General features: G+C 34.1%; 1 long non-coding RNA gene across 3 annotated transcripts; it reads right to left on the bottom strand.

The window, feature by feature from the left end:
- Positions 1 to 1,073: 1,073 nt before the first annotated feature.
- LOC125614286 lies at positions 1,074 to 23,603 on the bottom strand. Of its 3 annotated transcripts, XR_007344892.1 has the most exons (5): positions 23,588 to 23,603; positions 18,316 to 18,329; positions 15,162 to 15,166; positions 3,689 to 3,697; positions 1,940 to 2,190 (listed from the first exon to the last, which is right to left on the bottom strand). It is a non-coding gene; the product is annotated as an uncharacterized LOC125614286 (long non-coding RNA). The 3 variants fall into 3 exon arrangements; XR_007344894.1 differs by lacking the exons at positions 1,940 to 2,190; positions 3,689 to 3,697; positions 15,162 to 15,166 and adding exons at positions 1,074 to 1,420; positions 15,939 to 15,945; XR_007344893.1 differs by lacking the exons at positions 3,689 to 3,697; positions 15,162 to 15,166 and adding an exon at positions 15,939 to 15,945 and having other exon boundaries at positions 1,940 to 2,220.
- Positions 23,604 to 24,493: the final 890 nt, after the last annotated feature.

Raw genomic sequence — 24,493 nt, forward strand, 5'->3', positions numbered from 1 at the left:
AAAAAAAAATAACTCAAATAGTACTATTTGCTGACAATATGATTCTGTACCTACCTTCCCCTTCTAACACCTAAAATTTTAATTGTACTAATACCACTAGGGGGACTGCCCCCTCTAACAGGGTTTGCCCCAAAATGAATTATTCTCAAAGAACTTATTTCAAACAATAACATTATTTTCTCCACATTAATAGCAATACTAGCACTCCTAAATTTATATTTCTACGCATGACTTATTTACTCCACATCTAACCCTATTCCCATCATTCAATAATTACAAAATAAAGTGACAATTTGAAAATATAAAACTAATTCCCTTTCTACCAAATTTTGTTATTATTTCCACTCGCTCCCTACCATTAATACCCCTCCTTTAATCCATGAACTAGGAATTTAGGTTAATTAAGACCAAGGGCCTTCAAAGCCCAAAGCAAGTGCCCAAAACTTAATTCCTGTACTAAGGACTGCAAGACTTTATCTTACATCAATTGAATGCAAACCAATTACTTTAATTAAGCTAAGTCCTTTCCACCTAGACTGATGGGATTTAAACCCATAAAACTTTATTGCAATCTGTATTTGGGGTAAAAATGGGAGTTCATAACACACTTGAATCTAATGTATAAAATATGATATGTCAAGAGCTTTGTAATGTTTTGAACAACCAATAATAATAATAAAAAAAACTTTAGTTAACAGCTAAATACCTTACTCAACTGGCTTCAATCTACTTCTCCTGCCATAATTTAAAAAAGGCGGGAGAAGCCCTGGCAGAGTTGAAGCTGCTCCTTTAAATTTGCAATTCAATATGATTATTTACCTCAGGGCTTGGTAAGAAGAGGACTCAACCTCTGTCTTAGATTTACAGTCTAATGCTTACTCAGCCATTTTACCACCTACCTATGTTCATCAACCATTGATTCTTCTAAACTAATCATAAAGATATTGGAATATTTTACCTTCTATTTGGCGCTTGAGCTGGAATAGTAGGAACAGCGCTTAGCCTACTAATCCAGGCTGAATTAGGTCAACCCAGAGCTCTATTAGGTGATGATCAAATCTACAATGTCATTGTTACCTCACATGCATTTGTTATAATTTTCTTTATACTTATGCCAATCATAATTGGTGGGTTTGGAAACTGACTAGTACCCCTTATAATTGGAGCCCCTGATATAGCATTTCCACGTATAAATAATATAAGCTTCTGAATCCTCCCCCCTTCCTTCCTTCTCCTGCTCGCTTCTTCTATAGTTGAAGCAGGTGCAGGAACAGGTTGAACCGTATATCCTCCACTGGTGGAAATCTTGCTCATGCAGGAGCCTCAGTAGACCTTACCATCTTCTCCCTTCACTTAGCAGGGGTATCATCAATTCTAGGGGCAATTAATTTTATTACAACAATTATTAATATAAAACCACCTGCCATATCTCAATATCAGACCCCTCCGTTCGTGCGATCTGTGCTAATTACAGCAGTGTTACTTCTCCTGTCTCTTCCAGTTCTTGCAGCAGGAATTACAATACTTCTTACAGATCATAACCTAAATATTAAATTTTTTGACCTCGCTGGAGGTGGGGATCCTATCCTTTATCAAAATTTATTCTGAGTCTTCAGACACCCTGACGTTTACATTCTCGTCCTTCCAGGATTTGGTATTATCTCCCATATCGTAACATATTACTCAGGTAAAAAGGAACCGTTCGGTTATATAGGAATAGTATGAGCTATAATATCCATTGGTTTCCTTGGATTTATTGTATGAGCACATTATATATTCACCGTTGGAATAGATGTTGATACCCGAGCTTACTTTACATCCGCAACTATAATCATTGCTATCCCTACAGGAGTAAAAGTTTTTAGCTGACTAGCAACCCTGCATGGAGGTAATATCAAACGGTCACCGGCAATACTATGAGTACTTGGCTTTATTTTTCTATTCACTGTAGGAGGCCTAACAGGAATTGTCTTAGCTAATTCTTCATTAGATATTGTTTTACATGACACATATTATGTTGTAGCCCACTTCCACTATGTTCTATCTATGGAAGCTGTATTTGCCATCATAGGAGGATTCGTTCACTGATTCCCCCTTTTTTTCTGGCTATACACTAAATGACATATGAGCTAAAATTCATTTTACTGTAATGTTTGTTGGAGTAAATTTAACCTTCTTCCCTCAACATTTCTTAGGGTCATCAGGTATACCTCGTGGATACTCCGACTACCTAGATGCATACACAGCATGAAATACTGTGTCTTCAATAGGCTCATTTATTTCCCTTACAGCTGTTATAATTATAATCTTTATAATTTGAGAAGCATTTGCATCAAAACGAGAAGTTCTCACTGTGGAGTTAACACCAACTAACTTAGAATGACTACATGGGTGCCCTCCATCCTACCTGAAGAGCCCACTTTTATTAAGACCTAAGTCAAGAAAGGGAAGAATCGAACTTCCTAAAACTAGTTTCAAGCCAGCCTCATAACCATTATGACTTTCTTCATGAGGTATTAGTAAAATAATTACATAACTTTGTCAAAGTTAATTTATAGGTTAAATTCCTGTATATCTCTATGGCATACCCACTCGAATTAGGATTTCAAGATGCCACATCTCCCATCATAGAAGAGCTCTTACACTTTCACAACCATACTCTTATAATTGTGTTCTTAATTAGCTCTCTAGTCCTCTACATCATCTCATTAATATTAACTACAAAATTAACTCACACAAGTACCATAGATGCTCAAGAAGTAGAAACTATTTGAACTATTCTCCCCGCTATTATTCTTATCCTAATTGCCCTTCCCTCTCTGCGTATCCTATACATAACAGACGAAATTAATGACCCAAGAAATTCCAACAGAAAACTTCTATGACTAGTAAATAAATTCAGCAAAGTAGCAGGGTATAAAGTCAACACTTACAAATCAAAGGCATTTCTATATATCAGTGACAAATTCTCTGAAAGGGAAATGAGAAAAACTACCCCATTTATAATAGTCTGAAAAAAACAAAATACTTGGAAATCAACTTAATGAAAGATGTGAAAAACCTCTACAATGAAAATACAGAACGCTAAAGAAACAAATTAAAGAAGATCTTAGAATATTGATAGATCTACATTGCTCTTGGATAGGCAGAATCAATATTGTCAAAATGACCATACTACCAGAAGCACAATACAGATTTAATGCAACTCCAATCAAAATCCCAATAACATTCCTCATAGAAAAAGCAGTAATTAAATTCATTTGGAAAAATAAGAGACCCAGAATAGATAAATCAATACTTAGCAAGAAGAGTAAGGCAGGTATCATTGCTATACCAGACCATAAACTATACTACAGAGCAATAGTAACAAAAATGGCAGGGTGTTGGCACCAAAATAGATTTTTAGATATATAATACAGAAAAGAAGACACATAGACAAACCCCAATAAATACAATTATCTTATATTAGACAAAAGCAAAAAAAAACATATATTAGAAAAAGGATGTCCTCTCTAACAAACGGTTCTGGGAAAACTGGAAATTCATATGCAACAAAATGAAATTAAGCCCCTATCTCTCACCATGCACAAAACTCAGCTCAAAGTATATCAAGGACCTAGGAATTAGACCAGAGACCCTTCACCTAATAGAAGAAAGTAGGCCAAATCTTCATCATGATGGATTAGACCCTGACATCCTTAACAAGACTTCTATAACACAAGAAATAAAATCAAGAATTAATAAATGGGGTGAATTCAAACTAAATAACCTTTTCTCAGCAAAAGAAACAATCAGTGAGGTGAATACAGAGCCTACAGAATGGGAGAAAAATTTACCATCCACAAATCCAACAGAGCACTAATCTGTAGGATATATAAATAACTCAAAAATCTTAACACCACTAAATCAACAAATGGCCCAAGGTTACTGAACAGGTACTTCTCAGAGGATGATATACAATCAATCAACAAATATATGAAAAATGCTCAACATCTTGTACAATTAGAAAAATGCAAATTAAAGATTTCATCTCACTCTACTCAGAATGGCAACTACGAAGAATACAAACAGCAATACTTGCTGACAAGAATGTGGAGAGAAATGCACACTCACACATTGCTGGTGGGATTGCAACCAATCTGGAAAGCTGTATAGAGATTTCTTGGAAAACTTGGAATGGAATCACCATTTGACCCAGCTATACCACTCCTGGGTTTATATCCATAGAACTTGAAAACAGCATACTATAGGAACACAGCCACATCAATGTTTATAGTAGTACAATGCACAATAGCCAAATTGTGGAACCAACCTAGATGCATTTCAGAAGATGAATGGATAAAGAAATTGTGTTATATATATACACAATGGAATATTACTCAGCATTAAAAGAGAATAAAATCATGGCATTTGCTGGTAAATGGATTTAGTTGGAAAATATTATGCTAAGTGAAGGAAACCAGTCCCAAAAAACCAAATGGCAAATGTTTTCTCTGATATGAGGATGTTGATCCATAGTGTGGATGTAGGGGGCATGTAATGTATGGAAAAACTTTAGATAGTGCACAGGGGAGGGAGGGTAAGTGTGGGGGCAGGGGAGTATGACAGAATAAGATGAACAGTAGAATCCCAAATACATGTATGAAGACATAAATGGCATGACTCTATTTTTATGTAATGTTTTTTAAATTGTACATGAACACAATATCTTCATTTTTAAAAAAATTTTTTTTGTGGTGCTGATGATCGAATTCAGTGCCTCACACATGCAAGACAACCACTCTACCTCTGAGCTACAACCTCAGCCCAGTGTGACTCTATTTTGTGTACAACCAGAGACATAAAAAATTTTGCTCTATATGTGTACTATTAATTGAAATGAATTCTGCTGCCATATATAACAAATTATAATAAATAAATAAAATTTTAAAAAAGAATGCTTAACGTGCAGTTCAGAAAAATATATTCTCTGGTAACATTGAGTAGTTTAATCTGTATATGAATCTTGGATTTAATTGTCTATATTATCTAAATCCTCTTTTTTTTTTCTCTTGATTTTCTGTTTGTTTTATTCACTCACGGAAATGGTGTTTTGAAATTTCTTACTATTATTGTAGATATATATGTTTATTTAAATTCTGTCCAATTTAGGGTTTCTGATGTTTGGAACATATGTTTTAAAATTGTTGTATCATCTTGCTAAGTTTATCCTTTTATCATTATGCAATGTGGTTTTCCATCTAACACAGTGTATTTGGTATGATAGAACAGCAACTGCATCCCTCATTGGTTATTATTTTTTGTGGATTTCTTTTCTAATCTTTTACTTTCACACTAAATTTATAGACTGAAATTAGTGTGTTATAGACAATATATTTGGATTATATTTTTGTATCTATTCTTCCAATTTAATATATTTAATTTTGAAGTTTAATTTCTATGCAAAATAATTATTGATAGATAATCACTTACTTTGAATTCTGCTTTTGTATATTATAATGTTTTGTTAATAATTTTATACTTTGCTGCCTTTTCTGTGTCAGTTGATTTTTATATTGTTATATTTTGATTCTTTGTCTTTTTTTGTATATTCTGTAGATATTTATGCTTATCATGAGGTATAGCAATTATGCCCTAAATTTATGACTATCTTCCATAAATATATTCTACATTAACTTAAATAACAATCAAAATGCCTTTTAAACTTGGAGCTCATTTTGCCTCACTTAATATTATAAGACCATAGATTGCATCTTTATTTATCACATACCTATTAAAATTTATATTAATTTTTATGCATTTAAAAATATTTATAAAATATAAATTGGTGTTGTGAACCAAAGTACCAACGAATCTTTTTTTAGACTTTCCATTTATTTATCTTTGTTATAGAACTTTATATCTTCATATAGTTTCAAGACACTATCTACTACCTTCAAATTTAAAATTGAATCACTCTCTAGTATATTCTAACAGGGGGCACCCTCATTTTAATAAACTCCCTTCACTTTTACAAATCTTGGAGTGTCTTAATTTCTACTTTATTTTTTCAGCAGAGCAGTACTAAATAAAGAATTATTGGTTGAGAGCTCTGGTGTCTGCCTGTCTGTCCATCTCTCTCTCTTTTCTCCCTCAGTACCTTAAATAATGTATCATTCCATTACCCTGTCAACTGAAATATTTCAGGTAAGAAATCTGGTAATCTTATTGGAGAGGTAAGTCACTTTTTTCATAGCAGTTTCAAAATGACCTTCATGTCTTTAGACCATTTGAACAAAATACAAGTCATTATAGGGTTTTTTGACCTTAATCTACTTGGAATTAATTGAGATTTTTGATATGTAGATCAATGTTTTCCTTTAAATTCGGGAACTATTCAGTCATTATATCTTCAAAGAAAATAACTGTGTTTAACTGCTCTTTCCTTTCTCAAATGCCTGTTGTGCCTGTTTTTGTAGACTTTTTCTTTTTTCTGGTGTGACTAAAAAAACTGACCAGAACAATTTTAGAGAATGAAAAGTTTATTTGGGGACTTAGGGCTTCAGAAGTGTAAGTCCATAGACAGCTGGCTCCAGGCCTTGGTACTTGAGGTGAGGCAAAACAGCATGGCAGAAGAGTAAGGCAGAGGGCAGCAGCTCACAAGATGATCAGAAAGCAAATACAGAGACTCCACTCATCAGGTATGAATTATATACTTCAAAGGCATGCCCCCTATAACCCATCTATTACAGCTATACCCTACACATCTTCAGTTACCACTTAGTAATTCCCATCACAAGATTAATTAACTGATTGACTTAAGGCTTTTATAGCACAATTATTTTTCCTCTAAACCTTTTTGTGTTTTCTCACACAAGGGATTTTAGAGACACTTCACATCCAAACCATAACATTTGACATTGGCCCCAGAAGCTCACGATCATCTCACAATGCAAAATACATTTCGTTCATTTCCAAGTGTCCCCATGGTCTCAACAGTTCTACAGTTGCCAAAAAGTTCAAGTCCAATGACTCCTTTGAGACTGAGGTAACTCTCACATTGTGAGATCTTGTAGAAATCAAAAACAATATTCAAGTATCCAATATATAAATGTACAGAGTAAATATTTCCAATCACAAAAACAGGGGCATATAAAGAAGGGAAGAACCAAATAAGACTAAAATCCAGCTGGTAAAACAAATCTTGTAACTCCACACCCAGCATCTGAGGCACATGGTATAGTGATGTTCTGTCCAAAGGGCTTATGTAGCTCCACTCCATTGGCCTTTTGGATAATAGTGGCGTTTTTGTTGGTTTGATGATAAGTATATACTTGAATTCTGCTTTCTGTTTGTTTTATAGTGTTTTGTTACTAATTTTATACATTAGTGCCTCTTTTGTGTCCTTAGATTTTTTGTAATATCACATTTTTATTCTTTTCTTCTCTCTTTTTTGTACATTCTATAGACAGTTTATTTATGCTTATCATGGGGTTTAAGATAGCACCTTAAATTTATGACAAGCTTCTGAAGCACATGGTCAGCTTGGTTATATAAAGGACCTCACTTATTGGTACCAATTTCTGTTTTAATCAGATTCTTCACTAATGTGACTTAATGACCTTACCATAATAATTTTAGAGGAGGAAAGTTTATTTGGGGCTCATTGTGTCAGAGGTCTCAGTTCATAGAATTCTGGCTCCAGTCTTTAGGGCTCTAGGTGAGGCAGAAAAACATGGCAGAAATCTATAGTGGTGTGAAGAAGTTCACATGATGTTCAGAATGAAAAGAGAGAAACTCCACTCATGAGATATGAAATATAAATTACAAAGGCATGCCTCCAACAACCCTCCTCCTCACTCTAGCCACACCCTACCCACCTTTAGTTACCACTAAGTTATTCCCATCATGGAATTTATCCACTGATTGCCTTAAGACTTTCATGAAACAATAATTTTTCCTGTAAACCTTTTTGAATTGTGTCACACACAAGCTTTTGGGGGACGCATCACATTCAAACCACAACAGTGCCTATGTTATTCCCTTTGATGATGTCAGATAAATCCTTCAGGCCCTATTCACTTTTATTTTTAACCTTCCTCTTTGGACTTGATAATTTTAAATTGCCTGTCTTCAATTTAACTAATATTATTTTTTTCCTTGTCAAAGTCTATGTTAAATATCTATAATAATCTTTATTTAAATGTAGTTATGTTTTTCAGTCTAGATTTATATTTCTTTTTTCTATCTCTGTGTTGATGTTCCTATTTAGTTTAAATTTTTTATCTTAGTTTTTTACCTGTGTTTTTGTTTGGCTCTTTTCATATATTTGAGTTCTGTGTTTAATAAGCAAGATACATACTTTTAATTTTTTAAAAATTTTTTGGTTGTAGATGAACACAATACCTTTATTATTTATTTATTTTTATGTGGTGCTGAGTATAGAACCCTGCGCCTCACACTTGCTAAGCAAGCACTGCACCCCTAGGCCACAACCACAGCCCCAGATTCTTATTTTATTTTATTTTTTTATGTAGTGCCTGGGATTGTACCCAGTGCCTCATGAATGCTAGACAAGTGGTCTACCATTGAACTCCAACCTTGGCCCAGATGCTTATTTTTTTAATGACAGTTTCTGGAGTCTTATTTTGTTACTTTGTATGGCCTACACATTCATGTTGTATATTTTGTTTGTTTGTTTGTTTGTTTGCTTTTGTATCCCACTTATATTTTTTCATCTTTAATTAGCCTGGACATATGGAAAACCACAACTCTCCTGTTCTTTGTAGGCTGATGAAGAAGGCCTTTGTCAACCAGTGAGGCCCTGAACTTTATGGCCGGCTTGGAGTGAAAATTTCAGATTAACACAGATTTTTTTTTCTGGTCACATATCTTTCTTTTAACTAAGTTTCCTGTCAAGTACACCTGCATACAAAGTTTTTTGTTTGTTTGTTTGTTTGTTTTTTTAATGATTAAATTTGCCCAAGTATTTAGTCTCAGGTACTTTTAAGCTCCCAAGATTTTATTTTACATTCTTTTGTAATGTTTGTTTCTGTGCTTGCCCTATGACATTTACAGTTACTTTTTATGTACTGACACATCTGTCAATGTGTTGCATGACTTCTACCAGCTTGAGATACACATGAATCTAAAACTCTCTTTTTTTCAATAACTGTATCAGTGAAAACAGAATCAAGTGTGTCAGTCCGCCTAAAGAAAGGTTAAAATAGTATGAATATATTATATTCTCCTCCTCCAATACCCTCAAAGAATCACAAAAAATGTTTTGATTATGGCTTTTTCTTGACCGTATTTGCTTATTTTTTGTAGATATCTGAGTAGTTGCTGAGCATCTATAAAGTTAATTAAATCCATTTATGTTTTTTACATGCTTTTGTGGAGGAATGAGAGCCTAGAGCTTCTGAATTTGCTGTCTTGCTTACATTCAAATATTAATTTTCAGATTTTTCACTGAAATGATATCTTGTAATAACAGACTCAGTAACATATAGCAATAAAAATATTACATTATTCTGAATAGGTTACTAAAAAGTCATTGCTATAAAACCAATTATATAAAATAGAAAGAAGTTAAACAGGAATTTAGCATGATGGGTATTAAATTCAGAACACAGGCTATTGTACTCTGCAATTGTTACTACATGCCCAGATTTTTAGGTCTTTTTACTTGGTAATTACTCTTCCATTTCTGCCAAGACTTCAACACAGTTTAGTGACAGGGAGAATTGTTTCTCTGAAGTCTTTTTCCTTCACTGCACTGGTGCTTCATTTTGAGGGGTTCTTATACTTTGAGATAATCTCCTTACCAGACCATGAATTTGAAGTCTGGCTGAAAAGATAAAAAGTATTGAGGTTCTAGTATAATTGCCATGTCAGAAACTTCTCTTCCTTCACTAATTTGCAATTTTCCTATTTTTTTTTACTGCACCAAATTTATCTCATGTAAACCTTTCAGCAACATTAAGTTCATGGTCCTTGTATTTTTATCTCTTCTCTTGTTTTAATGGTTCCCTTTTAAATAACCATCCAAGTAGCTAAATTAGGGTCTAATTTCTACTGCATGTTGATTTTTTTAACTGGTCTTTTCTCTATCTAGTAATCACTTCTTATCTTGCTATTCTAGTAAAATCTTACCTCAGCAGCAACCCCTTCATTGTATACCTTATACCTTATTTTTACTATTTTATTTGTCTTATCTTGTCAGATAAACTGTGGGTAATTATTTCTTTTTTTTTTAATCCCCATAGTTTTCAGTACACTATTATGACTCTTACACTATGAGTGAGGTATTCATCTCTGCATTTTTTTATATATTATGTGGGATTCTTATTTATATACATGCACACAATGAAATCAAATTTACTAAATTAGCCCAATAGTAATGTGTAAATATCCAACTAATTAGGAACAGTTTATTATTGATATGAAACTGAGATAGAAGAAAAAATATTGAATAGTAAGATAATCTTCTTTGGTCATTTGCACTAGCTTGTTTTCTTCTTGACATTTTGGGATAAGGTATATGCAGACATTTGATAATCTCCAAATCCTAAAGTTTTATAAGAAGCTCTTCATGGGAACAGATTAACATCTTCCTAACATAAAATTTTATGCTTCATTTAGCCCATTATTTAGGGATCTATGTTTGTCATATCCCATCATGCATTTAAAACCTTGTGTTGCTACAGACATGAAATTTTCTAAAGAATGTATATTATTTACATTTCTTTCTTATCAAATATCTCAGCATATCAGGGGATATACATAAAAAAGAAAACCCTATTAACTAGGTATGGTGGTACAGACCTTTAATATCAGTGACCTTGAAGGCTGAAGCAGGAATATCACAAGTTCAAGACCAGCTTCAGAAACTTAGAAAATTTTGTCTCAAAATAAATATAAAAAAACACGGTATATATAATTTGGTGGTTCAGTGTCCCTGTGTTCAATCCAAATACCATCATTCATTCAATCAATCAAATAAACAATTATCAATTTAAAGAAAATATGGAGGACAGAAAAACATGTAAGCCCATATTATGAGGATGTAATCTGGAAAATGCATGCCATACATCCTTGCAGATAAATGGTCCACTATCTTAAATAGTGAGGAAGAAAAAGAGAAAAAAAAACAACAGAAGCCCATAAACTAAAACAGACTTAAGAAAAATATTAAAATAGGCAAAATTGAACTATAGTGTTTAGGATTAAAAACTTAGAAGAAAGACTATAAAGAAAAATAAGGCAGTGATTACCATAATTTTTCAGAATATTAGTTACATTTAGGTGAGAAGGAATCTTTGAATATTTTTAAGGATGATATATTAGTTTCCTCTTGTTACCATATGACATACCACTAATATAGTGGCTTAAAATAAAAAAAAAATGTCAAACATCTGGAGGTCAGATCTCAAATATGGGCCTAATGAAGATAAAATCAAGAAATTGACATGACCATGTTTTTTTGAGAGGTTCTAACAGATAATCTGATTCCTCTTCACTCTACATTCTAGAGTCATCTTGTGTTACTTGGATCATGTCCCATTCTGTCTACACACACATACACACACACACAAATAGTGTAGCATGTTTTCTTCACTTTGATATTCTACTTGCCTCTTAAAATGACCATTTGGTTTCATTGGGTCCACCTTGATTACCTAGGATATTATCTCAATATCCTTACCACAATTACAACTGAAAGTACCCCTTATCATGTAATCTAACATATTAATAGAATCTGAGGATTAAAACATGGATTTTTGTGGGGAGAGAAATATTCATTCCACCACAGGTGTCTAGTAAATTTGTATGTCCTGATACGGTTGAAAATTATAAGATTATGTCTTATAAATTATGGTTAGAAAACAGCAATACACACACAAACACACATACACATCTTATAGGATAGAAAATTAAATAAGAATTTCAGATGAATAATAAATAATTTCAATATACTGTATCTAATACATAAATAGTATATACATTTATATATACTATAATGAAGTGGCTTTAGGGTATGTATTTTTATTAAAATTAATTATGTGTATTCAATGTTAGTTATACTGATATCAATTAAACTGAATATTTGTTTTATGTAGTTTTCTATTTGTATTACACCTAGCAATAGCATGTTAAAATACTCATATAGGTATATATTATTTGTGTCATTAGAATCACTAGAAATCTATCTATCCCGTTCTCTCAGAAATGCTATTCTTACACATAACTTCATATGCACATCCCTGTAATCTTTTAATTACCTACCATGATGGCACCTCCTCAGTTATATCAAACTTCTTCAAACTATGTAAAGCAAAATTCATCTTTTATTCATTTTATTATGTTTGTTGCTGTATTTTTCTCTGGAGAACTTACCCCTCTTTTAAAATGCTTTAAAAATTAATTCAACCCATAAAAACAACTTATGAAACTTAGAAAAAGCCATGCCTTTTGTTTTCTGGCACTGCGACAGATATCTTGAAATTATATGAATGAAATATTTGCCAAAGTTGGCTAAGAAAGATGAAAGAATGAACCTGTGTCCCAAAGACTTTCTTGAACAGCTGTATCCAACCAACTTTGTAATGTCTTGATTGTGTATGTGTTCCTGGCCACTGGTGTCGTCAGTGGTCACTTGGCTACCTCAGTTGTGGGGGGGTAGAGATGCGGTATCAAATCGACATATAGACACCAGGAGCTGGTGAGAGCTGGCAGTTGACAACCTCAGTTGAACTCCAGGCAAGCTCGTTTATTTTTGGAATGCATACAGCTGTTATTGGGTTCAGATAGGGCGTGCCTGCCAATCACATATAAGCACCTTAACATCTATAAGCCAATCATCTTATGCCTAATGTAACTACACTATGAAGAAGCACTAATTATTGCTGTCCTGATGGAAGGCAGTCTGGAAGCATCTTTGTCCCCAAGGGGGGGGGAACTTTATGAGTTGGGGGTTTAATGCCTGAAATATCTGATTCTTGATTTCCTGACCTGGTAGTCTGGTAGCTTGGCAACGCTAACCACAAGTGCTAAGGATGTGGTTTCACAGACAGCTCTCTAGAGCAGAGCGCACTGTCCTGCAGGTGTTCTTGTCAGGCCTGTACAAGTGTAGGTTTTCCTTGTACTCGGAGCTGCTCTTAGCTACTAGTTGTGAACCAAAAGTTATTCCAACATGATTGGGTGTTTTGGTCAGTTTTATCGTTTTGACTAAAAAAACTGACAAGAACAACATAGACAAGGAAAAGTTTACTTTGACTCATAATTTCATATAATAAGTCCATGGTAGGCTGGCTTTATAGCTTTGGGCTCAAGGTGAAGCAGAACATCCTGATCGAAGAATATGGCAGGGAAAAGCAGCTCAGAACATGAGAGAACATAGGTGGAGGGAGGAGAAAATGCTCTGATTACCAGTAACAAAGTATAAACCACCATAACTTATCTGCGGTAACCTACTCCTTCCAGTTATATACTACTGGTCTACAATTACCACCCAATAAATCCATACAAGGAGATGAATGCACTGATTAAGTTAAGACTTTCATAACCCAAACATTTCACTTCTAAACTTTCTTTCATTGTATCACACATGTGTTTTGGGGAAGATACCTATATCTAGACCACAATACTTGGAAATTTTTGTTCATTGAACAAAATGCTGAAGTTAAAAACTAAAAACAAAACTGTTGAATTAAATATACCATGTCCTAAAAAATAGAACTGAATTCCCTCAGAAAACATGTTAAAATTTAATATTGCATGTTATTTAAAAGGGGAGAAGAGCTCATTTTTGCCATAGTTTCTCCATTAAAATAACTATATACTTAGTCAAGGATTTCAGAAGGTCATTGTTATGCTTTGGATGTGAGGTGTCTTCTCAAAACTCATATGAGAGACAATGCAAGAAGTTTCAGAGGAGAAATAATTGGTTTATAAAAGTCTTAACCCAACCAGTGAGTTAATCCCCTGATAGACAGTAACTGAGAGGTAACTGAAGGTGGGTAGGGTGTGGCTGGAGGGAGTGGGCATTGGTGAAATGGCTTTAGGGTATGTATTTTGTATCTGGCAGCTGTTGTCTCTCTGCTTCAAGATCATCATGTGAGCTGCTTTTCTCTGTGACACTCTCCCACCATGATATTCTGCCTCGCTTCAAGCCTCAAGGAATGGAACTGAAATTCTATGGACTGAGAACTCTAACAGCATGATATCTTAAATAAACTTTTTCTCCTTTACAGTTGTTCTGGTTGGGTTCTGTAGTCACAGCAGTGAAAAAGCTGAGTAAAACAGAAATTGGTACCAAAAAAGTGGAGTTGTTGCTGTGACTAACCTGACAATGTGCTTCATATGCTTTCTTTTTTTTTTAATTTGGTGGGGAAAATTTTGAGATGCTTAGCAGCGCAAGCTGGAAATGCACTATACTGTTGTAACCAGAGCTTAATGGCTGATTCTGGTGGTATCTCAGAACACAGTGCCAATAGGACCATGGACAGTGAAGACAGAGCTTAAGAGAGTTTAGAGAAAAAGGAGGACACTATTGGTAATTTGACTAGTGACCATTCATGTTATTTTCTGGCTGAGAGTTGGTCTGCATTTTGCCCATGCCCTTAGATGTTCTGTGAAGCTGATTTTAAAAGCTATGGATTTCTTAATTGTGTGGAAGAAATATCTAGACAGCACAGCATTCAGGCTGTGGTGTGGATAATGTTGGTGGCTTTTAGTCAAATTTATTGTGGTAATCAGGAGCAGAAAGCAAAGCAGAAGTATTTGAAAAAAACGGACTTTAAAAGCAATAGTAAAACTGGATCTAAGAATTCACAGTTCTTTTAAGACATTACCACCTGCCACTAAAAAATTTTAAAGACTTAGCCCAGAGTCAATAGGAAAATGACTTGAGGGCATCTCAGGAATTGGCATGACTACATCCATCTCAGACTCAAGGAGAGAAAAGGAAAAATTCTCCTGAGAAGAGATCAGTCTGGCACCCTTCTTGCAAAGGAGACCTACAAAGTTTTTTCAACATGCTCAACTATCCATGAACACAGACACTTCAGCACCCAGGATCCCTGGAGTTTCAGTTACTGCTCAAGATGGTGGTAGACCTTGGTGTTAACTACATGGTACTGGTTCTGCAGAAATGAAGGATGCTGGAGTAATGGGGTCACGGAGGCTTTTACCAAGATTTCACAGGAAGACAGCCTGGAAAGCCAAGGAAAGTGCAGCAGGGTCAGAGTCCATACAGGCAACCCCTGAGAGGACAAAGCATGGAAATATGAGAAATAAATCAAAGCTGCAGTGGAGACCCCTACCGTGCCATGTGCCCCATATGCCAGATGTGGAGCTACAGGACTTGTTTGCCCCACTGAATTTTTGTCTTCTTTTGGTCTTATTCCTTCTTTCTATGCCCTTATTTTTGTGAATTTAAAGCTGTATTCTGTACCTTTTTTATGCTTTTGATGTTTATAGGAGCTCAGAATGTGAATTTGCCCTGAGTCTCAGAGGAAACATTGAACTTGAACTTTTGGTTGAACTTTGAACTGTTGAGACTATGGGGACTCTTAAACAAAATATACTTTGTATTGTGAGATGATTGTGAACTTCTGGGGGCCAGCGTGGAATGTTATGGTTTAGAAGTGAAATGTCCCCCAAATGCTCATGAGTAAGACAGTGAAAGAAGGTTCAGAGGATTTACACATGGTAATTCTGTTACTGATATATTCTACTTATACATATTTTTGTAATAAGTACCAATTTTAATGTTTATATAAATTCTTGATATTTTATTGCATGATAAGAAAATAAATATACACTAATGTCTACTTCACATTAGACAACAAATAATCACCTTTTGTAAAACTGCCACTAACAAGAATACTTCAGTCATATACATCATGTTGCATTTTCTTTATAAAATATATTTTTTATTCAGAATAGAAGTAGACTCAGAAGCTTCAAAATGTGTTTTGCTTTAGAAACCCAAAGCCCTGTATTGAGTGAGGAAATACAGTGAAATTTTGATCAGTTTTACAGCATGAACATTTCTGGTAAGATTAATGAAATGATTAATGTATAAAATCTCTAAGACTTGACTCTTCCATTTCATTTTAAAGAATGCTGGTAGATTAATAATACCAGTTATAATGATATGCCATTTTATAAGACCTTTGCTGCATTATGGAAAACTGATAAGTAGTAGCAATAGAGCTACTAGTCAAGATAGTTTCAAAACACGAGTCACTAATGTACTAGATGATGAAAGCTTAAAAGAGAAATTTAGAAAATAAGAACCAAGAAAAGAGCCAACTGGACTAAACAAAAGAATATTCTCAGAAAAGCATACAGATATTTCAGTGAATGGAATAACTTGTTGTTTCCAACTCTACTTCATACGATTAATTATACTTAGGACTCATCTATACAAGGAAACACTATACGAATCTCTTTTTCGATTTGGCATGGTAATTAAACATGAAAAGTAAATCAATATTCCTGTATTATATTATCTTTACAACTCCAAATTAGTTGTAGGAAATGTGTCTTCTCACTTAACATGGTTCAAAAAATCTCACTATTATTCATATACCAAATGAAATATAACTGAAACCAAAGAGACACTACAAACTCAAGGTGAAGCATTGCATGATCCATACAAAAACAGGTCTTTCCTAGCACACTCTTGATAAAGCATTAGATATTCCTCTGAACACAGGGATTTATTCAATAGGGAATAGAGGTCAAAATATATTTTTCTATGATATTGAGTCTTGATTTAATCATCGTATACCCCTGTATACACCAAACCTCTGCATAGTACTTCATTATACACAATAAGGCCAGGTACATATAGAGTTGTGATGTTTATAAAGACAAAGACTTTTGCTTTCGACATGCAAATTCTCATTAAACAAATGGGAGTACAACCAATTGTGTGACAAATCATGATATCAATTAGTTATGAATAAAGGTGAAAAGAATAAGTTGAATTCTAATCATAAATTTAAGTTTAATGGAGATATGAAAGAAGAATGTTATTAAAAAGCCACATATGCTTTGGGTTATTTATGTCTCCTTTTACACAAAAAGAATTAGGCTTCTGTCTCCTATTTACCATAGGTCATGCTTTACTGTCCTTTCTCCAAAATTGTGCCTTTTTCATACTTAAAGCAAGGGAAAGTAGTCCATTTTTGTTATCTGAAATAGTATACTATTGGAAAATAATTAATCTCTTCAGTGACAATAGCATAGTGTGTGTATATATGTATATACATATAGAGAGACACATATATATAATATTTGGTATTATCACGTTTTCACTTCCCAGAATTAATACATATATGTATAAACATATATACATGTATATCACATATGTATATAAAACTATATATATAGTGTGTGTGTATATATATATATATATATATATATATATATATATATATACACATAGATATGCACATATATTATCTATAACTATATAGTATATGTACATACACACATATATATACATATATACATACATAATATGATATATATGTGTATATATACATATATATAGTTTTATTTCTATAGAGATAAAAAGCTAAATGGATAAAAGCAATACTTCTTTCTGCTTACATAGTTATCATTAAAAAGCAATATATACTCATGAAATAATAAACCATAATCATATTTATTTAGAAGCAATTGTTAAGTTCCAATACAAAATGCATTTCTTTGGGGAAAGATTTGTATTTCTAATTTAATAAACTTCGGAGGACTCAAAAAGTTTCCAATCATCTCCATATAAGAATATAATCACTAATAACTTGAATTAACTCAAATTGAATTTTCTGCATCATTAGTCACAGTATACAGTCCTCATCTGCTGTAACTAAGTGATCATTCATTTCTTTCTGTTTTTTTTTCCTTACAAATGGAATGTTCATAAATGTTATGAAGAAAAAACAAAATGTCTACTGTAGTACTTATGTGGGATGAGTTTGGGACCTGAAAATGATTACTTATTAGCTTTATTCTTATGCTCTACTTCTCAAATGAATTTAAACTTTCAATAAATTATTACCCAAAACATTTGAGAGGCCAACTTTGAAATGTGGATAAATTTTTATATTAAGCTTTGTGTTGCAAAACTTGTTTTATTATCTTAAATTTCTGTTATTGCAACATATGACATAACTTCTTCATCCTACTTTACTCTTAATGTGACAATATTACCTCAAAATAATCAATACTTGTTTTGTTTGTACCAGGGATTAAGCCCAGGGATGTTCAACCAATGAGCCACATCCAAAGCCCAATTTTTTGTTGTCGCTGTTTTGAAACAGAGTCTTGTCAAGCTGCCTAAATTGTTGAGACTGGCTTTGAATTTCCAATTTTCCTGTTGCCTCAGCCTCCCAAGTCGCTGTGATTACAGCACCTATCACTTTTATTCTTAACTAGAATACAGGAAACATATAAAAAAAACTAGAAACTGTTAGTTTCTAGAAATTATCTGCTCCTCTTTCTTTTTATATTTTACCACAGACATTCAACATTTTATAATCCTACTTCATGCTTCTTCAGAACCCTCATGAAAATATTGTTAGTCCAGAAAAGATGAGAAGAATAAAAGACAAACCAAAGCAAACTCACTGTATGACACTGAGCTTAATGAAACTTCCAATTTAAAGCCAATATGCTTTATTTCTGGGGGTATAGCTCAGCAGTAGAGCATTTGCCAAAATGCACTAGACTCTGTGCTCCATCCCCAGCACTATATTAAAAAAAGAAGAAGAAGAAAAGAAAAATAATAATAAAGGAAGTAAAAGAAAGCCCATATAGTTGAAGACTAGAAAATTAAATATATATTTTGAACAAGTATTTTACTGAAGAGGAGCTAGTTTACAATGCACATTGTTTCATTTTAGACAATGTCTTGTGTCATTTTCTTTCCATTTTTTATTTTCTTTAGGATTTTTGCATATGTATTGATCATGGGAAGTCTGAATTTCCAGGAATCTTGATTGAAAGAAAAATTGTTCTTTTGTATAAAGGAATATGGTAAGGTTGTGTTTTCTTCAAATTAAAATTAACAAAGGCACATAACACAATCTCTTTGAAACCAGAATTAACTTTAATTGGTATAATTGAATAAACATATACTAAATGGTTGAAAATAATAAGAATTACCATTTATTGAGCAATTTCTATGTGATAGATAGTACAAACCATAGAGTAGTTACTTTATATATGCTAATTCATTGAATTCTTTCATAAAATTTATAAGGTAGGTATTATTATTCTATCCAGTCCAGCTTTGTATAAACAATTGAATAAGAATGCAAAAATACATCTATGTATAATTTTAATTAATTTAGCCTTATTTATTTTGTTCAGTGTCAGAGTAAATATATTTTGAATGCTTAAGCCATAAAACTATAGATTCAAAATTGCTTTGGTTATATCTTCCTCCATGATCTCTGAGAGTAGGCAAAATTACAATTCTGTCACTGAATATATCTTGTTAAATGTGTTCTCAATTAGGCTCTACAGAATAACTTTGATAGTTTTATTAAAATAATAGAGACACATAGCCTTGCCCAAGTGAATCTAATTTTTGCCTTTGGAAGTACCATGACCTGTATATTTGATAAAGAATTTATATGATAAACATATAGTACAGAGAAATACAATATAACCACAGCCAATTGGTGATAACCTATACTCTCATTTTCACATATTATTTTGTGTAGTTCTCTCCTTCATATTGTCTGAAGTTATTTTCCACAGTTCTCTAAAAACAGGAACTCTCAAAATGCTTTTTAAAAATACTGGTTCTTGGGCTTCAAGTATGACTTACAAAACTGTACATTCTGGAGAGATAAGGATCTAAGAATGTAAATGTTTAACAAGTTCCATCTAGGTATTCTGGCCATGGAAATAGACAGGGAAGTGTTCCTCTGGTGAGCAAACTCCCAGAGGTTAACTGGCGCCCTGATTCCCATGATTGGAATGCCCAGCAATTCCTTGCTGAGGCTATTAAGATAATTATGCAGATATACTACCTGGTTTACAAAGTGACATCCTTTGAGGGAGAGAGGCTCTGTGTTTGCATTAACCTGGACCTTATCTTAGCTAGCACTCAGGATCAAAAGGAATACTGGCTAAAGTGCAGTCATTGGTGGTGGGTAATATGTAACTTTTGGGGTTATTAAAGACCACAGCAGAGAGGGGTAGGCACCTCCCTTTTTGTCTTCCATCCTTCTGTCTGTCTGTATCTTCCCTGCTTGCCTGTTTCTGTCCTTTGTGTGCCTCATCCACAAGTCTTCCTGCACAGGTGTTCTTTTACAGTTCCACATTAATTTTTATTCCCATTTAGGTTTAATGGCAAATAATGTAGTTAAAGTTTTAAAGTCAAAGGAATTTGTATTTTAATTCCACTTTTATTATTGATGTGTTACCAAGGATGCTACTACTCTCATGTGATATTGACAGTTATTTGTTCATAATCTTTTAAAATATCTCCCTTCTGGTTATGTAAGGTGTAGTTAATGAAAAGTTTAAGTAGGTAGCTGTCCATTATCTATTAGATTTGAAAACATGAAAGTCCCTTTAATGAATATTGCCATACTTTACCATTGTCCAACTGCAGGGGTGAAGTTGTTGAAACAATAGGCATTTTGGTTTGTTTTACATAAAACTATTCTACAGGCATATTCTTTAAATCTCCTTCTAAAATTTGATTGAGATTCCTAGGTTATTTAGATAGAGCTCAGATGGTGATAATTTTGATGTATTGCTTACACTGTCTTTTAAAGGGTGAAAGAGAGAAATGACTCATAATATGCTTTTGCTCCTATGTTATTTAAGTTATAAGAGAAACTATCAGATATAAGTCTTAATAGCTATCTGGTCATGGAGGCATATTTTTCAAAGTGTGGCCTTTAGGCTATCTATGAAAAGAAAATAAAGCAGATGGTTTTATTAATGCACATCCAAGGTTTGTTAGTTGATTTTGGACTAGACTTAGTGACTCATTTCCAATAGAGTATTGCTGACAGCCATTGCCATACAGTAGGTATGATGCATGGCATGACCCAGGTCATTTGCAGTGGTAAGGTGACCTTGCTCAAGGACCAGGGCGGATCCAGGTTTAGGGTGTATCCTGCTGGGATTAGGGAGTATCCTGCTCCGCTCCTTGAGTTCCCGTTGAGTTCTCCTGGGATTCAGAGAGTATTTGGGATTCAGAACCCGGGTGGAGAGTGTGGATTTTGCCCAGAACGTGAATTTTGCCCAGAACGTGGATTTGGCCCAGAACGTGTTTGTAGAGTGCAGGAGTGAGTTCGGGAATAAAGAATTGCTGTTTGAATCTACAAGGCTGTGAGTGGCTTGTGATTTTGTGCCCAGCCAGACTGCTGCAGAGTATGAAAAGTGAAAAATGGTACACTAAATTATACTGGTAAACATCAGCTTAATCAAAGATTAAGTTTAAATGCACAAAAAGTAATATTGATATGCAATCCAGGTATGATGAATGAAAATGGCATATTATATCTGTGTTTTTTCCTATTAATAATTAATATCACTCTAGCCATGAGAAAATACCAAACAAAAAATTGGGGAACATTCTAAAAATATACACTGGTTCTCTTCAAAATTATCAGTAATGAAAGATCTGGAAAGACTGAGGTATCATTAAAGGTTAGAGGAGGCTAAAGAGACATAACAACCAAGTGAAAATGTGGAATCCTGTATTTAACCATGGAACAGAGAAAGGGCATTTATATGAAAACTGATGACATCAAATAATCTTCCATTTAATTGATACTAATGTCCCAATAATAAATTCTTAGTTTTTTTAATAAGTGTACCATGATTATAGAAGAGGAACACTAAAGGAAATTGGGCAGTATATGCAGGAACTTGGTCTACTCTCTTCCCAACTGTTATGTAAATCAAAAATCATTTTGAAATAAAAAGTGAAAGAAGCTTCATGGGATGATCCAACCAATGGACAACTACCCTGTTTAAAAAATATATCTATTGATACATACAAAAATATAAATGACTTTTCAAGAATTGTGCTTTGTGAAAGAAGAAAATCTGAAAAAAATCACATGTAAATGATGATCTAAAATAAACTAGTAGTGGTTAAGGAAATCAGAATAGTGGTTGCCACCTACAGCGGAGGGGCAGAGGGGATTGACTTGAATTCAGGTAACAGAGAGTTTTCTGGGGTGGTGATAATGTTTTATATCTTGAGTCATGTGATAGATACATGTGTGCACGATGTTAAAAGCATCGTCTGTACCCTTAGGATATTTGAATTTTACTCTACATAAATTATATATACATACAAAATGTAGTTAGTGCTCTGGTTTTTGTAAAGTGTGGAACCTAAAAAATGTTGGAAGAGTTGAAATACAGATTTATTGTTTTATCTGCCTTTGTGAAGTTTTTTAAATTTTTTATATATTCCCTTGTATATTCCCTACAACTTTTATCTTGGGCAACTATAAGTGTATTCGCATGGCAAAGATAACAATCTCATTCTCAGACTATTAACTTCTTTCAAAAAAATGGTCTTCTGTGTTCCCATTATTATACTAATCTGTGGATTTCTGTTTAGGTGAATACTTTTGTGGTATGCAATGCATTTCTATTGATTTCCTTTGACCACAGCAAACTTTCACATAGCTGTATTTAAATATATGCATCCAAGTTTCTTGTACCACCAAATCATTATTTGAAAATATCATGTTTATTTGTGACTACCATTTGCAAGTATTTTCAGCAACAACCATATTAGAAGACTAATATGAAAGAAAACTCCAAATTTTACCCTGTAAATGTTGACTTTCCAGTTAAATATTGTTTTCAGTTAAATATTGTTTTCAGTTAAACATTTGTATATGTGAAGATATGGTGTTTTTCTTTATATGGTAGAATAAAACCCCATTGTAAAATGAAATAAATTAACCTTGTATTATTCATACTCTCCTATTTACACTTGAAAATATCTACACAGAATATTGTAATGATTCAACCACCATAGAAATCATGACACGCCCACGTGACCCAGCCAATCGGCCTCAAGAGCAGGAGGATTGTGGGAGGTGGAGAGAAGCTTGTGTGGGAGGTGTGGAAAGCCGGTGGTGGCAGTTGAGGCTCTGAGGGTTTTTCCTGAGAGGCTGTTTTGTTTGGCGTGTGTGGTTCTAAAAATAAAGTTAGTTTCTTTTGACAAGTGGCTCCTGATTGTGCCCAGCCAGACTGCGGCATTTGGTGGCTCGCACGGGGAGCGACTGAGGGTAAGTGAAACTGCTCGCCCCTGAGGGCAGGGCAAGAGGATGGGTAGCCATTTTAAGATTCCTCTTTTGTTATTTTGTTTCACTTTTGTTTTAAGTTGCCTGTCCCTGGAGATGTGTAAGATGGAAGAAAAACCACTCACATCTGAGGAACAGATAGGGAGAAAGGACGGATGGACATTTCAGGAGGCTATTATAATGATTTTGTGTTGTTCCACTTTTGTTTCACTCTGTTTCAGTTTTGTTAGGCGTTATCTTGTTGGGTTGTATTATAGTAGAAATACGGGATCAGAAAATAGCAAAAAACAAACTGAAAGAGTGTTAAGTAAATTGTTAGAGGAAGGAGGCATCTCAGTAAAATCAAGAACAATCAGGGCATACGTTGATACAATACAAAAATGTAGCCCATGGCTTTTTAAGGAGGAGTTGTTAAATATATCACAATGGAACCATCATGGTGAAGATTTAAAAAGAATAGAAAAGAAAAGCCCAGGGACTCTGCCAGTTGGCACATTGCCATTGTGGACGTTCATATCTTGTTTGCTTAGTCCAAAGCCTTCAGTTCAGACAATGGTAGAGGAAGAAGAAGACATAATGATTCAAGTAAAAGAGAAGGTCTCTCAAGTTAGTCAGACAGAGGAAAAGATTCAAGTAAAAGAGAAGGCCTCTCAAGCTAGTCAGACAGAGAAAGAAAGTGTAAAACAGAAAAAGCCATCAGGGGGAAAGTTACAACAGGAGACTGCTACTAACACCTTTCTATCACCAGAGGACGTAAGTGTCCAACTAACAAGGCCACCTCCATATGCTGGGAGGTCCCCAACCCCCGCAGTTGATAGTTGGGATCCTGAGACAAGATCTCAAATATTAACATGCCCTGTATTTGAGGCAGGAGGGCAGCGATTTTACCAAGTTTTAAATTTCAAAACAGTGAAGCAGCTAAAAGAGGCTGTAACAACCTATGGTCCTCAAGCACCCTTCACTGTAAGCATGGTCGAATCCATTAACAACTTGAACATGACGCCAGCAGATTGGGCTAATATGTGTAAAGCTGTGCTAAATGGAGGACAATACCTGTTATGGAAGGTTGCCAATGAGGAATTTTGCAAGGAGACGGCTAGGCGAAATGCAGCAGCTGGTTATCCTCAGAGAAATCTAGATATGTTGTTAGGAAAGGGACCTTATGAGGATCAGCAGCAACAAATTGCATATGATCCTGG

Source organism: Marmota marmota, unplaced genomic scaffold, assembly GCF_001458135.2.
Source record: "Marmota marmota marmota unplaced genomic scaffold, marMar, whole genome shotgun sequence".
NCBI classification, from domain to species: Eukaryota; Metazoa; Chordata; class Mammalia; order Rodentia; family Sciuridae; genus Marmota; species Marmota marmota.